Consider the following 14,935-nt stretch of genomic DNA (forward strand, 5'->3'; position numbering starts at 1 on the left):
TTCAGCCAGAATTGTGTGTGCCACATGCACACACAGTTGCTTTGTGTGCATGTGACACACACATTACAATCAATCAATCACAGATAATCCTGATGTTACGAAATCAGCTTCTTTCATTCCAACCTTTGAACCACCATGGACAACACCAAATAGCTATTGGGGACAAGATTGTAGACCTGCACGAGGCTGGTGATCTGGAGCTCCATGCGAGACCTTGCCTCATGGAGTGAGAACGATCATGAGAGACGATTATGTCTAATCCAAAACTACAAACTTCCTTCCCTTAGCCAGAGCATTGAAGATGGAACATTTTTTACAGCATGACAAAAAAGGAGCAGTTATTGACTCAATCCTATAGAAAATCTGTGGAGGGAGGTGAAGATGCCAAGCAGAAGCCAAGAAACCAAAAAGATTTAGAGTTTCTGTAAAAAGGTGTTGGCCAAAATCCCTGAGATGTGTGCAAAGCTGGTGACCATCTTACTGCAGTAATTGCCAACAGGGTTTTCTCCATCAAGTGATGAGTCTTGTTTTAATTGTGGATCAAAAACTTCTTTCCCTCAATGACATGCAAATCAATTCAGAATGTGTTTTTTTCTGGATTATTGCTTGATATTCTGTCCCTCTCCATTAAAATAAAAAAAAACTTTATAGTAGCCAAGGAATTAAATAATTACTTGTTTTTCTGTTCTTTTTTAACGTATTTTTTTATTATAAGAGTTTATAATTAACTGTTACTATAAACAGGTGGACCTGCAGGGACTCCTGAGTGTGTGATATACATGGCAAAGCGGCTCCTCTTGTCATTTACACAGTGCTAGTCTTCTGTTTGGTGCCAAGTACTATTCCAAAGAGACAAGGATTTGCCTTTAATTAATTTCTTGAATGAGTGAGCGCAGTTTAATGGTTGTTTCCTTCCTGTCCAGAGGTGATAACAACAAAAGGCTATTTTTTTAACATTGTCGTATAAATTAACCTGGCCGTGGTCAATTTTGATCGAATGGGATTTTTTTTGTGTGTGTGTGTAAACAATACCATATAAAAAGGTGAAGACATCATTTCTGGTTATCAAAAATCGGCAATAAAACTAAACATTTATAGAAGGTTTTTAACTGCAAATGCAGCCAACAGTAAAAGGCACATCTTTATTACTGCTGCAGAAAATAGAAATGTCACCCTTTGTGACCTACTCGGACCTCGCTTTCGCAAGGAAAGAACTTCCAGAGGGAAAAAAAACAAGAGTTGGGACTTGTCTTGCCCTGAAATTCACAGGGCAAACTGTAGAGTTGTGCCTACATTTGCCTGTTCAGGCTGATCTGGCATACAGCCCCTCAAAGGCTGGCAGACACAAAACCAATATGACTGCAAGACAGGAGAAGAAAAACAGTCCTTTGTGTTTAGTTAATCCCAAACGTCCCATCGGTCTGAAATGATTTCAGTGTTGGCTCTTGGCTTTAGATTATGAGGAAAGGGTTGCCAGTTCCCTTGCCATCTGAATGCTTATGTTTTCTATGGAATAAACGTATGTAGATGTCACCAGCCACAGAAACAATACATCACCATGTGCTACCAGTTACACCCACAAAGGCAACAAAATAACTTGATATATATAGAACTTGATCATTTGAAAAAGAGCGTTTTCACAATACTCTGTGCAGTTCTGTGAAAGACCAAGTACACAAAATGATTGAATAGCTTGTAGAAACACCTTTAGCTGCAATAACTTGAAGTAATCATTTCCTGCTTGACTTTATCAGTCTCTCAGCCATTTCTGGAGGAATTTTGGTCCACCATTCTTATAGCATTGCTTTATTTCACTGAGGTCATTGTAAGCATTCATTTATACACAGCTCTTTAAATCTGGATTAGGTCTCGGCTTGATTCTTTTCTCTTTCAGTAATTCTGTCGTAGAGTTACTGGAGAATCATTGAATCATTGTCCTGCTGCATGACCTAATTTGGGCTAAGTTTTATCTAGCAGACAGACAGCCTTGCATTTGACTCTACAATACTTTGGTATACAGAGAAGTCCATTGTGTTCAGTGTTACAAAGAGTCCAGATCCTGTGGCTACAAAGCAAGCCCAAATCATCACCCCTCCATCACCATGATTGACAGTTGGTACAAGGTCTTTGTGCTGATATGCTGTGTGTAGTTCGGGCCAAACTTGGAGCCCTTTTGCTTTGTTTGTCCGAAGGACATTGTTCCTTCCAGAAAGGCTTGTGGTTTGTTCAGATGCCACTTTGTCATGCTACCATGTTCTTTTTTAGGGAGAAAAGGCTTACTTGGTCAGGCTCCTTATATTCGTAACTGGCTAACTCTGGCAGGTAGAATTTCAAATATAACTATTAGTTTTTTGTTACAGTTTGCTGGGACGTCCACATCTGTGGAGGATGTAGCTTTGTGTATTCACACCTCCAGACCAGCAAACTGCAAAACTTGCTGATGATCAGTTCATTAAACGTGTTCTTGGTTTAGATTCCTGTGAAAACTGTCATGTCTGAACTTTTAACTTATTTAATTCATAAACTGAAACAGACATGAGCCTTTCTGTGACATTCACCTTAACATGATGATATACAGTGTCTTTAAACCCCTCTCTTCCACACTCCTGCTTTTATCCTTGTCTAATTACAGAAAGTCGAGCCACATTCCCTCTGCTCCCTGGGGTGGGAGCTGCCATCACGACTGACCTCTCCATATAAGAAGGAAAAGGATAGCAACAGCGGCATTAGGTTGTTTTAATTAGTCTTTTTCTTAAAATGTACAATTTTCAAACTCCACACTGAAACCGCTCTGTCTTGGTATCCCCTTTTTCAAAGTAAAATTAACTGAAGTGAAACAATCAAAGCGAACAGTTGCTGCTGCTTTGGCAAACGTGCAGGACCATCAGACGAGTTTGTAGTTAGAAATAAACAGAAATATAATAAACACTGCTCCCCATAGGGTCACAGTTAAAACAATGAAAAATACCTCTGTTATGAAACAAACGTTTGGCAGAGTTGTCCGACTCAGAGGTCTAGGCCTTTTATCTCTAGACTATCCCACACGCGACACTAGATCCTCAAAGGTGATAGTATAAGGTTGTAACTCTTGGGTATTTTCTTTTTCAATCTCTCCCTTTACATAATCTAATGTCCCAGAAAATACATTTGCCTTGTATGCATTTATATTACTGTATGAATACCAGTTAGGCATGAGAAAGACCTTCATGTTTAAGCCTTTCTGAGACATTTTTCTGTATTATGAACTCATTTCAAACATTATTTACATCCTGGAAACATTACTTAACATATACTAATGTTGGGAAGTTGTGTGAAATGTAAATAACAACAGAGTACAATCTTGCAAACCTATATTTTATTCAGAATATAAACTAAAATCAAGTCAAAGATTTAAACAGAGATTGACTGACAGTGAGTCCTTCTCTTAATATAAGCGGCATCCATGTTTTCCAAAAAACATGTTTTCAAAGTTAAATTCGCGTGACTGGAGGACAGTTTTCCATTTTACCTCAGTCCATTTTAAATGAGCTTTGGTCCAGAGAAGACAGCAGCATTTCTGGATCATGATCACATATGGCTTCTTTTTTGCATAACAGAGCTTTCACCTGCGTTTGTGGTTGGCACGGTGAACTGTGTTCACAGACAGTGATCTCTGGAAGTCTTCCTGAGCCCACGCAGTGATTTCCATGACGGAACCATACGTGTTTTTAAAGCACTGCCACCTGAGGGCCCGAAGGTCAGGAGCATTCAGTATTGATTTTTTGACTCTGACCTTTATCCACAGAGATTTTTCCAGATTCTCTGAGGTTTTGATAACATCATGAACTGTAGATGATGACATTTTCAAAGTTACATTGACAAAGAACATTTGTAGATTGGTGAACATCTGCCCAACCTTTACATCTATGAAACTCTGCCTCTCTAAGAGCTTTTTATTCCTAATCATATTACTGACCTGCTGCCAGTGAACCTAATTACTTGCAAAAAGTTCCTCCAGCTGTTTCCTTTTAGTATCACTTACTTTTCCAGCTTTTTGTTAACCTATCCCAACCTCTTTGAGACAGGTTGCTGCCATTAAGTTCAAAATTAGAAAAATACAATTACATTTTTTAAATATAAAAATTTTAAATATAATGCCAACACATTCTCAGTGGGAAACTCATTTTCAGCATGTCAACACATCAAACGACACGTACATTAAATATATGGAAATCTCTATGACAAAGACAATAAGCTAAAAAGAAAACAAGAGCGAGGATATAATAACAGGATAGAGGACAGTAGAAAAGCGCAATGGGTCGCCAACTGCTGCACCTGTAAGAAAAAACATAGAGACACAACAACAATGAGAAAAACAGCACCTGGAAGTGAAAGATATGAAACAAACACTGGCCCAGTTTTAAATGTGATGTGAAAATCTAACTGTCCTAATAATCTTCCAATAATTTAAAGAAAGGCTGACTGTGAATTGTACTGTTTAAAAGGGCACATCAAACTGTATTTGTATGTGTGTATGCACTTTTCCTTCTTTTATTCTAGTCCCAATAAATTAGTTAGAATGATATTTAAGATACAACTGAATATTGCAATACATTGCTTAAAATTTAAGCCTCAGAAATGCATTAAAACTAATATATATATAATGGTTATGAAGATAACATTCCTATTTATTTTATGCCTGCCAGGTCTGTTCCCAGCATTAACCACAAACCAGGACCACGATAACACTGCAAAGAAAGAGCAGAGCTGAGAGCTCAAGACTGATATGTGAAAATTGAGGCATCCTTCTGAGGACTAATGTGCAAAATGAGCAGACAGATTCACCACCTTTGGCAGCTTTTCAATTAATTCTCACTTTCCCCGAATACTATTGTGCACAAATTTAATTTTTGGCTTTAGGTTTCATGGGCACCAGACAATGGCTGTCATTTAGTGGTTTTTAGCTCAGTATTTTCTCATTTTAAACTCAGCACTTGCAATCAGTGCCCTTCTCTTTTGCTCTGTGGGGGAATCGGAGAAAGAAACGGAGCTTGTCTCAAATAAAGGAGCATTTTAATGTGAAACGCTGCTTTGAGCGAAGGTCATCAGTGAAGCTAAAACAATGAACCCGGGCAGGATATTGGCAGCACCTATTTATGGCCTCACCAGGATCAGGGTGTAAAGCAGCTGCTTATTTAACTCTGTTTCATCCGTAAGTTAAGATGCATCTTAAAGCAGGGCAAAAAAAAGAAAAAAAAGCGCAGGTTTACTGGCTTTGTTGAATCCACAGAAGTGAAGACACCGTTCAAAAATGGACGGGGCTTCCAAAGCAGAGCAATTTAAATTTTCTGCCTTTGCCTTATTTTCTCGTTTCATTTCATCCTCTTTTATCAGCAACCTAGAAATCCTCATCTACCCGTTAATAGACCCCAGCAATGCTCTACTATGCAAATTCAAAAACAAAGAGCTGTGGATAATCTAAATTGCCCGTTTTTTGTGAGATTTCTCACATGATAGCACGGAGCGAATGGTTCAAATTCTGAAAGAGAGCAACAGATGCAGTTCCAGTTTCATTAACCCTCTCTAACTCTGCCCCACTTACTGAGGAAATGAAAACATGCTTTGAGATTCCTTAACAAGCAAATTTCATCATCAAATCTTCAGTGTGGCAGAAGGCAACTCTGCAAAATCATATGCCTCTCAGCTGCAATGTCGCATTTCTGAGTCAAGAACCTGGAAAGGCATAATGATATATACACAATGAATCTGACAAAGAGGGATGGCAAGACAAAGTCGTGTTTTCTTTTTGGAAATGAACCGCATCTGTCTCTTTACTCATGGAAAAGGTAGTTCTGGACATAACCACTTATACTGATTTGCCTGTGTCACCTGAAACACAGTCACAACACAGAGATATTAACCAAAGGTGGCAAAGTCACAAAAAGTCAGATATTACCGTGAGGACAGTAACGCTGATTAAAATTGGTAGTTGCAATGAAGCACAAATGTCAGTGTAACAATCAGCGAATCCAAGTTTTTAAAGGACTTTCTGAAAAACAAAGTCAATTGAACAAAGGCTAGAAAATGACATTCTTTGAGTAGCCACTTGAGTCGGTCTCCAAAAGCAAGTGTAACAGACATCTATCTGTTACAGGAGTATTGTTTGCTTCTCATTAGAGTGCATCACAAAAGGTCCCGTCACTTGCAGATAAAACTTTTCAAGGCAACAAGCAACAACAGCTTTTTTTAATCACACAGACAGCTTTGGTCATTCTATGTCTTAAGAGTTTCTCAACGTAATAAAAGCAATTGAAATGTTATTTGTGGTGATCACATTCACCCCTCATGGTAATGAATCTTTAGTTTTATTCATATTTATTTATATAGACCCAAATCACAACAACAGTCACTTTAAGGGGCTTTTGACTGCAAGGTAAAGACCCAGCAATAATAGAGAGAAACCCCCAATAATCAAACAACCTCCTATAAGCAAGCATTTAGTGATAGTGTGACAGAAAACCTTTCTTCTAACAGGAAGAAACTTCTGTCAGAGCCAGACTCAGGGAGAGCCATCCATCATGACGAGTAGTCTGGTAAAACCTGAGACAGAAGCCATTTATATTTAACTGAATACAATAAAAAGACACCAAATGTTGTTTTAGATTTAAGATTCTTTAAATTGAACTTTGACAAATGAAGAAATTCCTTAGATTATCTTTGCCTTAAATAAACTCTTCTATGAGTAATCACAATTATTACTCCCATTTACACATGCTGATCCAGAGAATTCAAGACTCTGTTGAATGACAAAACCTAATTAATCTAATTCATGTACATCACAAGTGTACAAATACATTGTTAAGACACAGGAAGAAGTGCAGAAAATAAGCATTGCTTCATCTTATGCACAAGCACCACCATCTTCTTTGTTATACTGGCACCCTCCCACTGCTTTTCCATCTCCTCCCCTCTGAGCTCTCACCAAAACCACAAATTAATAGGGTTACATGTTTTGTCAGAAAATAACGAATGATGAATTCTTTTCCTTTCTCTTTTTCCTGAAGGAAAGCAAATAGTTTCAGGCCCCAAATGAACAAAGAGACAGCCTCTTCTGCGCACATGGGGAGAATCTACTTTAACACTACACCCCCATCAGAAGTCATATTTCATGGTGGATTACAAAGTGAGGTCAACACACCCGATCTCATTTGTTTGTTGTGTTTCATTTTCAGGGAGGCGCATTTTCTCCCCGTATCAGCTGAGAAATAGGAGCGAAGCAGCAGGAGGGAAAGACGAGGTGGGGGATGTGGATCTGATCAAAGGCGTGGTGTCTTGTATAGCACATGAAGCTGTTTCATCATCTCTTGATCCTCCTCTGACGCTTCATGTGATGGGGTGTTTGGTTTCTGAACAGAGCTGTGTCTGTGTATGTGTGTGTATGTACAATAACTCGTGAATAGCCGAGATGATAATGCTGAGCCCTTACAAATGTCAGTTCCCTTGCTGAGCTTTAATATCCTGGCATTTCTTTTGCACAGCAGTAGGATTTTTTTTTCACACACCTGGAGCTCTCGACTAACAGTAGCATGTGGCATCTTAAGAAAAAAAACTGAGACAGCTGGTGGATACAGGTTCTTGTGACAAAAACATATATAACATGCACCTAATTACCAGAATGACTTAAATAAGGATTAAAAAAAATTAAAGCACATCTATTGGACAATTAATTAGCATCGTAGCTCTGTGACTGTGAGTTTCTGTGCGATCCATGGGCCTCATGGGTAAGTGTAGAGCTTCGTGCCTATATTTTAATTACAAATTGTATAAGGCTCACTGGGCCACCGCCCACCCAAAAAAATTCTAGCTTTGAAGATTTACAGAGATAATATGTTAAAAAATACAACAAAAAAAAAAGGATCACCCCGTGCGAGGGCTGCATGGCATCAACGTGTTAGCTCATTAACGTGTTAGTGCCATGCAGCCCCTCGCATGGATTAACTCGCTAACAGAGATTTGGCGCGTTAATGCGGTTATGGCGTTAACGTCATTTTAACAAGATTAACGCTGACAGCACTAATTACGAGTTAACCCCTAGTTATCAAAAGTGAATACTGATGAAATTGATGTGGAAATCTAAATTTTTATGTGATTATCTTTTTCCAGGCCAATTGAGACAGCCACTCCAAAGATGCTAATTACTGTTCCTGTCATGGATCTGTTGTTTAAGCATTGTGGAGGAATTTCTGTGAGGTTCTGGCTGGACTGTAAATGTAAGTAGTTCATGTGAATTTCTGTGTATGTAGACGACATCATGTTTGCAGCAGATGGCAAAAGATTTGTAATTTTCAAGGAATTATCGCAGTTAAGACAGAAACTCTCTTCTCTTTTTTTCTCCATTTTTTTTTATCTGACATTTTTACCACCAGGCTTTGTAGTGTCCATAAAGGACATCATGGATTACTTTCAAGTGCTAAGTAGCCCGTATTACACAGCTTTTAACAGAGTTTGTGGTTATTTTAGTGTAGAGAAATAAATGTTTCAGAAAAAAAACACTATTTCCACAAAAGTTAAATAACCAACAAGGTAAATATGCCATAGGAGCGTCATTGAAAATACTTATTATTTGTGAAATGAGCTATAGCATCATAAATTTATCTTCAAGACTACAAATACACTCAAGTGTTACTCTCCTTTCCAATAAGTAACATCTGCATGCATGTGCTGAGACCAAAATACTCAATCTAGTCATGATTTAGTCATTCACTTAAAGTAAATGAAATCGATGATTGATGTTCAGCTGGAAGATTACAAAAGAATGGCATGGTCTAGATATCCAGATACAACAATATCCAAAATCAATAAAAAAATGAATACATAATGAAAAATTCAAAGATAACAGAGGATAGCATATTGTCAGAAAAGGTCCTCGGTCTCTGTTGTGGTGACTTTCCTGGTTGGTAATTCAAATGTTCCACATGAGATATCATTTCATTTAAAACACATTTCTTCGGTTTGTGGGTTTCACTGAGATTTTCTTCCTAAATAATGACAGAAGTTCAGCTTTTTTTCATCATGGTTAAAATGAACTAATTTTCCTGTAATTATAAGCCAGCTGTTTAAAATTACTATTTTCTTTAAGACAGTTTTACAGTGTTTAGACTTTATTTAATCCCACACTGGGGAAATTCACTTGTTAGCACAAGGGACAGAAAGAATAGTTCATTTCAGATTACTATATGAAACAATAAATAACTAAGAGAATAGTGTACAACAAAGCCAAAATACAATACTCAGCACAGATAGTTACTATATAAGTTTTGTTTTATATGTACATTAAGTGCTGTAGGAGTGATGTAATATAAAAACAACTGGCTTCCATCTAGGTTATGTAATGTATGATTTCAAACTTATATATTTAAACTTCCATTGTTTTCATTCAAATTCTGTTGTTTTCATTCAAATTCCATTGTTTTCATTCAAATTCTGTTGTTTTCATTTAAATGCTTTTGTTTTCATTCTAATTCTACTCTTTTTCTTCAGATTCTATTGTTTGTTTTAGAATTCTATTGCTTTCATTCAAACTCTCTTCTATACATTCTAATTCCGTTGTTTTCATTCATATTCAGTTGTTTTCATCCAAATTCTTTGGTTTTTGATCAAATTCTGTTCTTTTAATTCAAATTCTGTTGTTCTCATTCAAATTCCATTGTTTTCATTCAAATTCCATTGTTTCTTCTCAAATTCTGTTGTTTTCATTCAAATTCCGTTGTTTTCATTTAAATTCTGTTCTTTTCATTCTAATTCTGTTTTTTCATTGAAATTCCGTGGTTTTCATTCAAATGCTGTTTTTTTCATTCTAATTCTACTCTTTTTATTCAAATTCTATTGTTTGTTTTAGAATTATGTTGCTTTCATTCAAACTCTGTTCTGTACATTCTAATTCCGTTGTTTTCATTCAAATTCCGTTGTTTGTTTTCAAATTCCGTTGTCTTCATTCTAATTCCATTGTTTTTGTTCAAATTCTGTTTTCATTCAAATTCTGTTGTTTTCATTCAAATTCCGTCGTTTTCATTTTGATTCCGTTGTTTTCGTTCTAATTCTGTTGTTTGTTTTAAACTTCCATTGTTTTCATTCAAATTCCGTTGTTTTCATTCAATTCTGTTGTTTTCATTCTAATTCCATTGTTTTCATTCAAATTCTGTTGTTTTCATTCAAATTCTGTTGTTTTCATTCAAATTCGATTGTTTGTTCTCAAATTCTGTTGTTTTCATTCAAATTCCATCGTTTTCATTTTAATTCCGTTGTTTTCATTCAAATTCCAGTTCTTTTAATTCAAATTCTGTTGTTCTCATTCAAATTCCATTGTTTTCATTCAAATTCCATTGTTTCTTCTCAAATTCTGTTCTTTTCATTCTAATTCTGTTTTTTCATTGAAATTCCGTGGTTTTCATTCAAATGCTGTTTTTTTCATTGTAATTCTACTCTTTTTATTCAAATTCTATGGTTTGTTTTAGAATTCTGTTGCTTTCATTCAAACTCTGTTCTGTACATTCTAATTCCGTTGTTTTCATTCAAATTCCGTTGTTTGTTTTCAAATTCTGTTGTCTTCATTCTAATTCCATTGTTTTTGTTCAAATTCTGTTTTCATTCAAATTCTGTTGTTTTCATTCAAATTCCGTCGTTTTCACTTTGATTCCGTTGTTTTCGTTCTAATTCTGTTATTTGTTTTAAACTTCCATTGTTGTCATTCAAATTCCATTGTTTTCATTCTAATTCCATTGTTTTCATTCAAATTCTGTTGTTTTCATTCAAATTCTGTTGTTTTCATTCAAATTCTGTTGTTTTCATTCAAATTCGATTGTTTGTTCTCAAATTCTGTTGTTTTCATTCAAATTCCATCGTTTTCATTTTAATTCTGTTGTTTTCATTCAAATTCTAGTCATTTCATTCTAATTCCGTTCATTTCATTGAGATTCTGTTGTTTTCATTCAATTGCTGTTTTTTTTTTCATTCTAATTCCACTCTTTTTATTCAAATGCTATTGTTTGTTTTAGGATTCTGTTGCTTTCATTCAAACTCTGTTCTATACATTCTAATTCCGTTGTTTTCATTCATATTCTGTTGTTTTCATCCAAATTCTTTGGTTTTTGATCAAATTCTGTTCTTTTAATTCAAATTCTGTTGTTCTCATTCAAATTCGATTGTTTGTTCTCAAATTCTGTTGTTCTCATTCAAATTCCATCGTTTTCATTTTAATTCTGTTGTTTTCATTCAAATTCTAGTCATTTCATTCTAATTCCGTTCATTTCATTGAGATTCTGTTGTTTTCATTCAATTGCTGTTTTTTTTTTTCATTCTAATTCCACTCTTTTTATTCAAATGCTATTGTTTGTTTTAGGATTCTGTTGCTTTCATTCAAACTCTGTTCTATACATTCTAATTCCGTTGTTTTCATTCTAATTCTGTTGTTTGTTTTAACCTGATTTCACAGTTTCATAGCCAATGATAAATCTAAAGTAATGAAATCACAGCTTAACTATTATTTCAAAATACGGTGTCAAATCTCCACCCCACCAGGAGACAACAATGAGCGTCTTAATTTCTAATAGCTCAGAGTCACTCCCAACATAAGGAAATCTATTTTTAGAATAACAAGGGGGGAGGGGAGGAATCAGAGATTCTTCTCCCAGTTATTGAATAATTTACAGACCTTGCCAGTGTACTCATTAAAGCCTCCACGGTAGGCAGACAACGAGGGGGTGGGTGGGATGGAGGGAGAGTGCTGTCAAATGGAGAGGGAGAGAAAAAGAAGGATTGGCTATTTGGTAAGACGGCTTAGAGGAGAGGCGAGGAGAGAGAGCACGGGAGATGTTGGAGACAAAAGAAGAAAGAGAAGGAGTACAGAAAATACTGGCATATCAAGGGAGATGGAAGGGGAAAAAACACTTCCTGTCAGTGTGATGATTAAAAGATTTATGGGAGTTGAAAGGGAGGGGGTTGACTCTTCCCACAGCCACTCTTCCTTTTGTCTTCTTTGAACTTGGGATGTGTCGACAGGCTAAGGGAGTTTGGTTAAACCCGACTGATCGCACATATGAGGTGCCGCTTGGTCTTTGAATTAGCAGGTCCGGGAACAGACTCGGAGGGAGGACAGAGAAAGGCAAAATGAAGGAGGTGTGGTGGCATGAGAAATTGGAAGTGTGGTTAAGGGAATCTGTGGAAAGCAGGTCAGATAGATAGATAGATAGATAGATAGATAGATAGATAGATAGATAGATAGATAGATAGATAGATAGATAGATAGATAGACAGACAGACAGACAGACAGACAGACAGACAGACAGACAGACAGACAGACAGACAGACAGATAGATAGATAGTAGGGGTGCAACAATACTCGTATCGATATTGAACCGTTCGATACAGTGCTTTCGGTACTATATGTACGCATATGTATCAAACAATACAAAACATTTTATTTATTTCATCAACTTTTCTTCTGACGATGCTGTCTGTGTTGAGCGCTCAGTGAATGTCCGTTCGACTACTCCGCCTAGGCTGCACTGTCGCAAGCTAGCAAGACAGAAGCTAAGCTCGAAATTGAACCTCCCCCACCCTCTTTCAGATCTGGCGTTTGGAACTATCTTGGTTTTCATGTGAAGCATGACCCTGATGGTAAGAGCATCATGGACAAAAGTAAAACAGCCACGAAATGCTCAATTGGTGGGAACTAGTGCGTTTGTTCCCACTGATATGTTTAATATGCTGCTGAGAATATAGCCCAGAAGAAGCGTATAGTATAGCTTTTATTTTGGAAAGAGCCATTTCTCTGTAATAAACTCTCTTTTCCAAAGATGAGCGATTTCTCGATCAGATAGATTTTTTATTTTTTTTTATTTTGTTGTTTCAGCAACATTACATTTAAAAACCATACTTTTGAGTTAAAATATATATTTATAATTTTAATAAATGACAAATTAAAAGGCATGAACATTTTTTCGTATCGAAAAAATATTGAACCGTGACACCAAAGTATCGAACCGAACCGAACCAAACCAAGAATTTTGTGTATGTTGCACCCCTAATAGATAGATAGATAGATACATAGATAGATAGATTGATTTGTTTTTTTCTTCAAGGTACCAATTTTTCTGTTGCAGCACTCTGCCACAAACAAAGTCTGTAGTGCAGATGAAATGGCACCACTCAGTGTAAATTACCTCTGAGAGTTTAGTGTTAATGCTTCTGCTGCTGCACTTAAACCAGGCATTTAGTGTCATAAGAGAATTTTCAGTGCTCCTCCCTCTTCATCTTCTCCTACTCCAGTAGCTCTGTGTTTACGCTCTGTTCCACAGCTCAGCACATATACTGTAAAATATGAAGCACCCAAGTCCATGACAAACCACCACGCGTCTCCCGTTGTCTGCATGCATCCCTGAATATTTCATAAACGGCACATAGCAGATGTTGTTGTAAAGAGCATCAATATTTCATGTGCCTTTTGTCTCCCGTTCTGATATTTTGTATTCTTGCAGCACTGGTGACGGCGGTCGCGTTAGCCAAACAGCCACTGTGGTTTTGTCTGTTACGAGGCATTAGGTCTGAGTCGTGTTCCGCTTGCTGGTTAATGGAGAAAACAAATCACAACATTGTTCAAACTATAGTGGGGGTGATCAGCGGGCTCGTTTGCAGGTGTCTAATGAGCAAGGCTTGCTCTTTTCTTTTTCTTCCCCTCCCTGATCCCTCATTCCAGCATGTCGTAATTCTCAATGACTTCCTTTTAATGACACCCTAACAGTGTTGATTAATTTCATCAGAAATTACACTGGAGGTTTGCAAGGAAAGCATTTGCATAATGCACAAAGTGTACAACGCTTTTTGAGTCACCCAGATGAATGGACTGAAGTTGGCAGAGCGAGTGGCCATGAATGAACATGAGGTACAATTGAAACATACTTTCAAATGTCAAACTATTCAGATTTTTTCAGCCTGCCCAGGCATGATGTGTAAGCAGCATTTGTCAACACCACTGCATATGGCCTGGTGTGTTCTTAAGCCATAGTGTGCTTCTTTTGGATTAATGTAGATTGGCAAAAGGAGGGGACGTTAGGAAGGGGAGTAATCTGGATTACCACCAAGCCTCATCCTCTTTGACCATAGCAATTCCCTGGAGAGTCGAAAAGCCTGTGTGCAATGGCATTTTCTTTGACCCATTTGCGGTGGTGGTATTGCAGAATGGAATATGAATGAATGCCTCCTCCCCTAAGAGCTTCCATTAGAGATCACTTAAGGGGGCCTGGTCCATTATAGAGAGGCTGCAGAGGGTGTGAAGTTGCTCTTTTTGAAGTCAGGAGTGGTGGTGAAGTGTGTGCATTAGCTGGAGTGTAGTATTTCTGTATCATTATGATCAATGTGTATCTAAAATGGGGATGGCTTACAATAACTATCATCTACCAATTGCATTTTTTTTTGTCCTTTGGATTAATACAGTATTACATTGACTTGGCACAGCGATTGCTGAGGATAGATAGATAAGTGCTTTGTTTTAGTGGTTTATATGCACCTCTGAATACATGCTCTCCCTCCCACAAACACACAAGAGTAGAACTGCTGAGGTCTCCCAAGGGAGGAGCTGTTACATAGCGTCTAAGAGGTTATTAAGGATGAGTCGAAAGTGCAAAGATGAACAGCAGGCAGCAGCAAAATGGCCTCTTCTGAGAGGGCGCCATTCCTCTTACAGTAGCTTCACCTACATTGTGGTCTATAATAGTAGTGGTGGTGTGTGTGTGTGTGTGTGTGTGTGTGTGTGTGTGTGTGTGTGTGTGTGTGTGTGTGTGAGAGAGAGAGAGAGAGAGAGAGAGAGAGAGAGACCGAGAGAGCGAGAGACCGAGAGAGCGAGAGAGAGGGAGTGTGTATTTTGCCTCAGGGAAGAAAAACAAAACTAGATTCGTGCTCT

This window comes from Astatotilapia calliptera, chromosome 7 (assembly GCF_964374335.1).
Source record: "Astatotilapia calliptera chromosome 7, fAstCal68.1, whole genome shotgun sequence".
NCBI lineage: Eukaryota > Metazoa > Chordata > Actinopteri > Cichliformes > Cichlidae > Astatotilapia > Astatotilapia calliptera.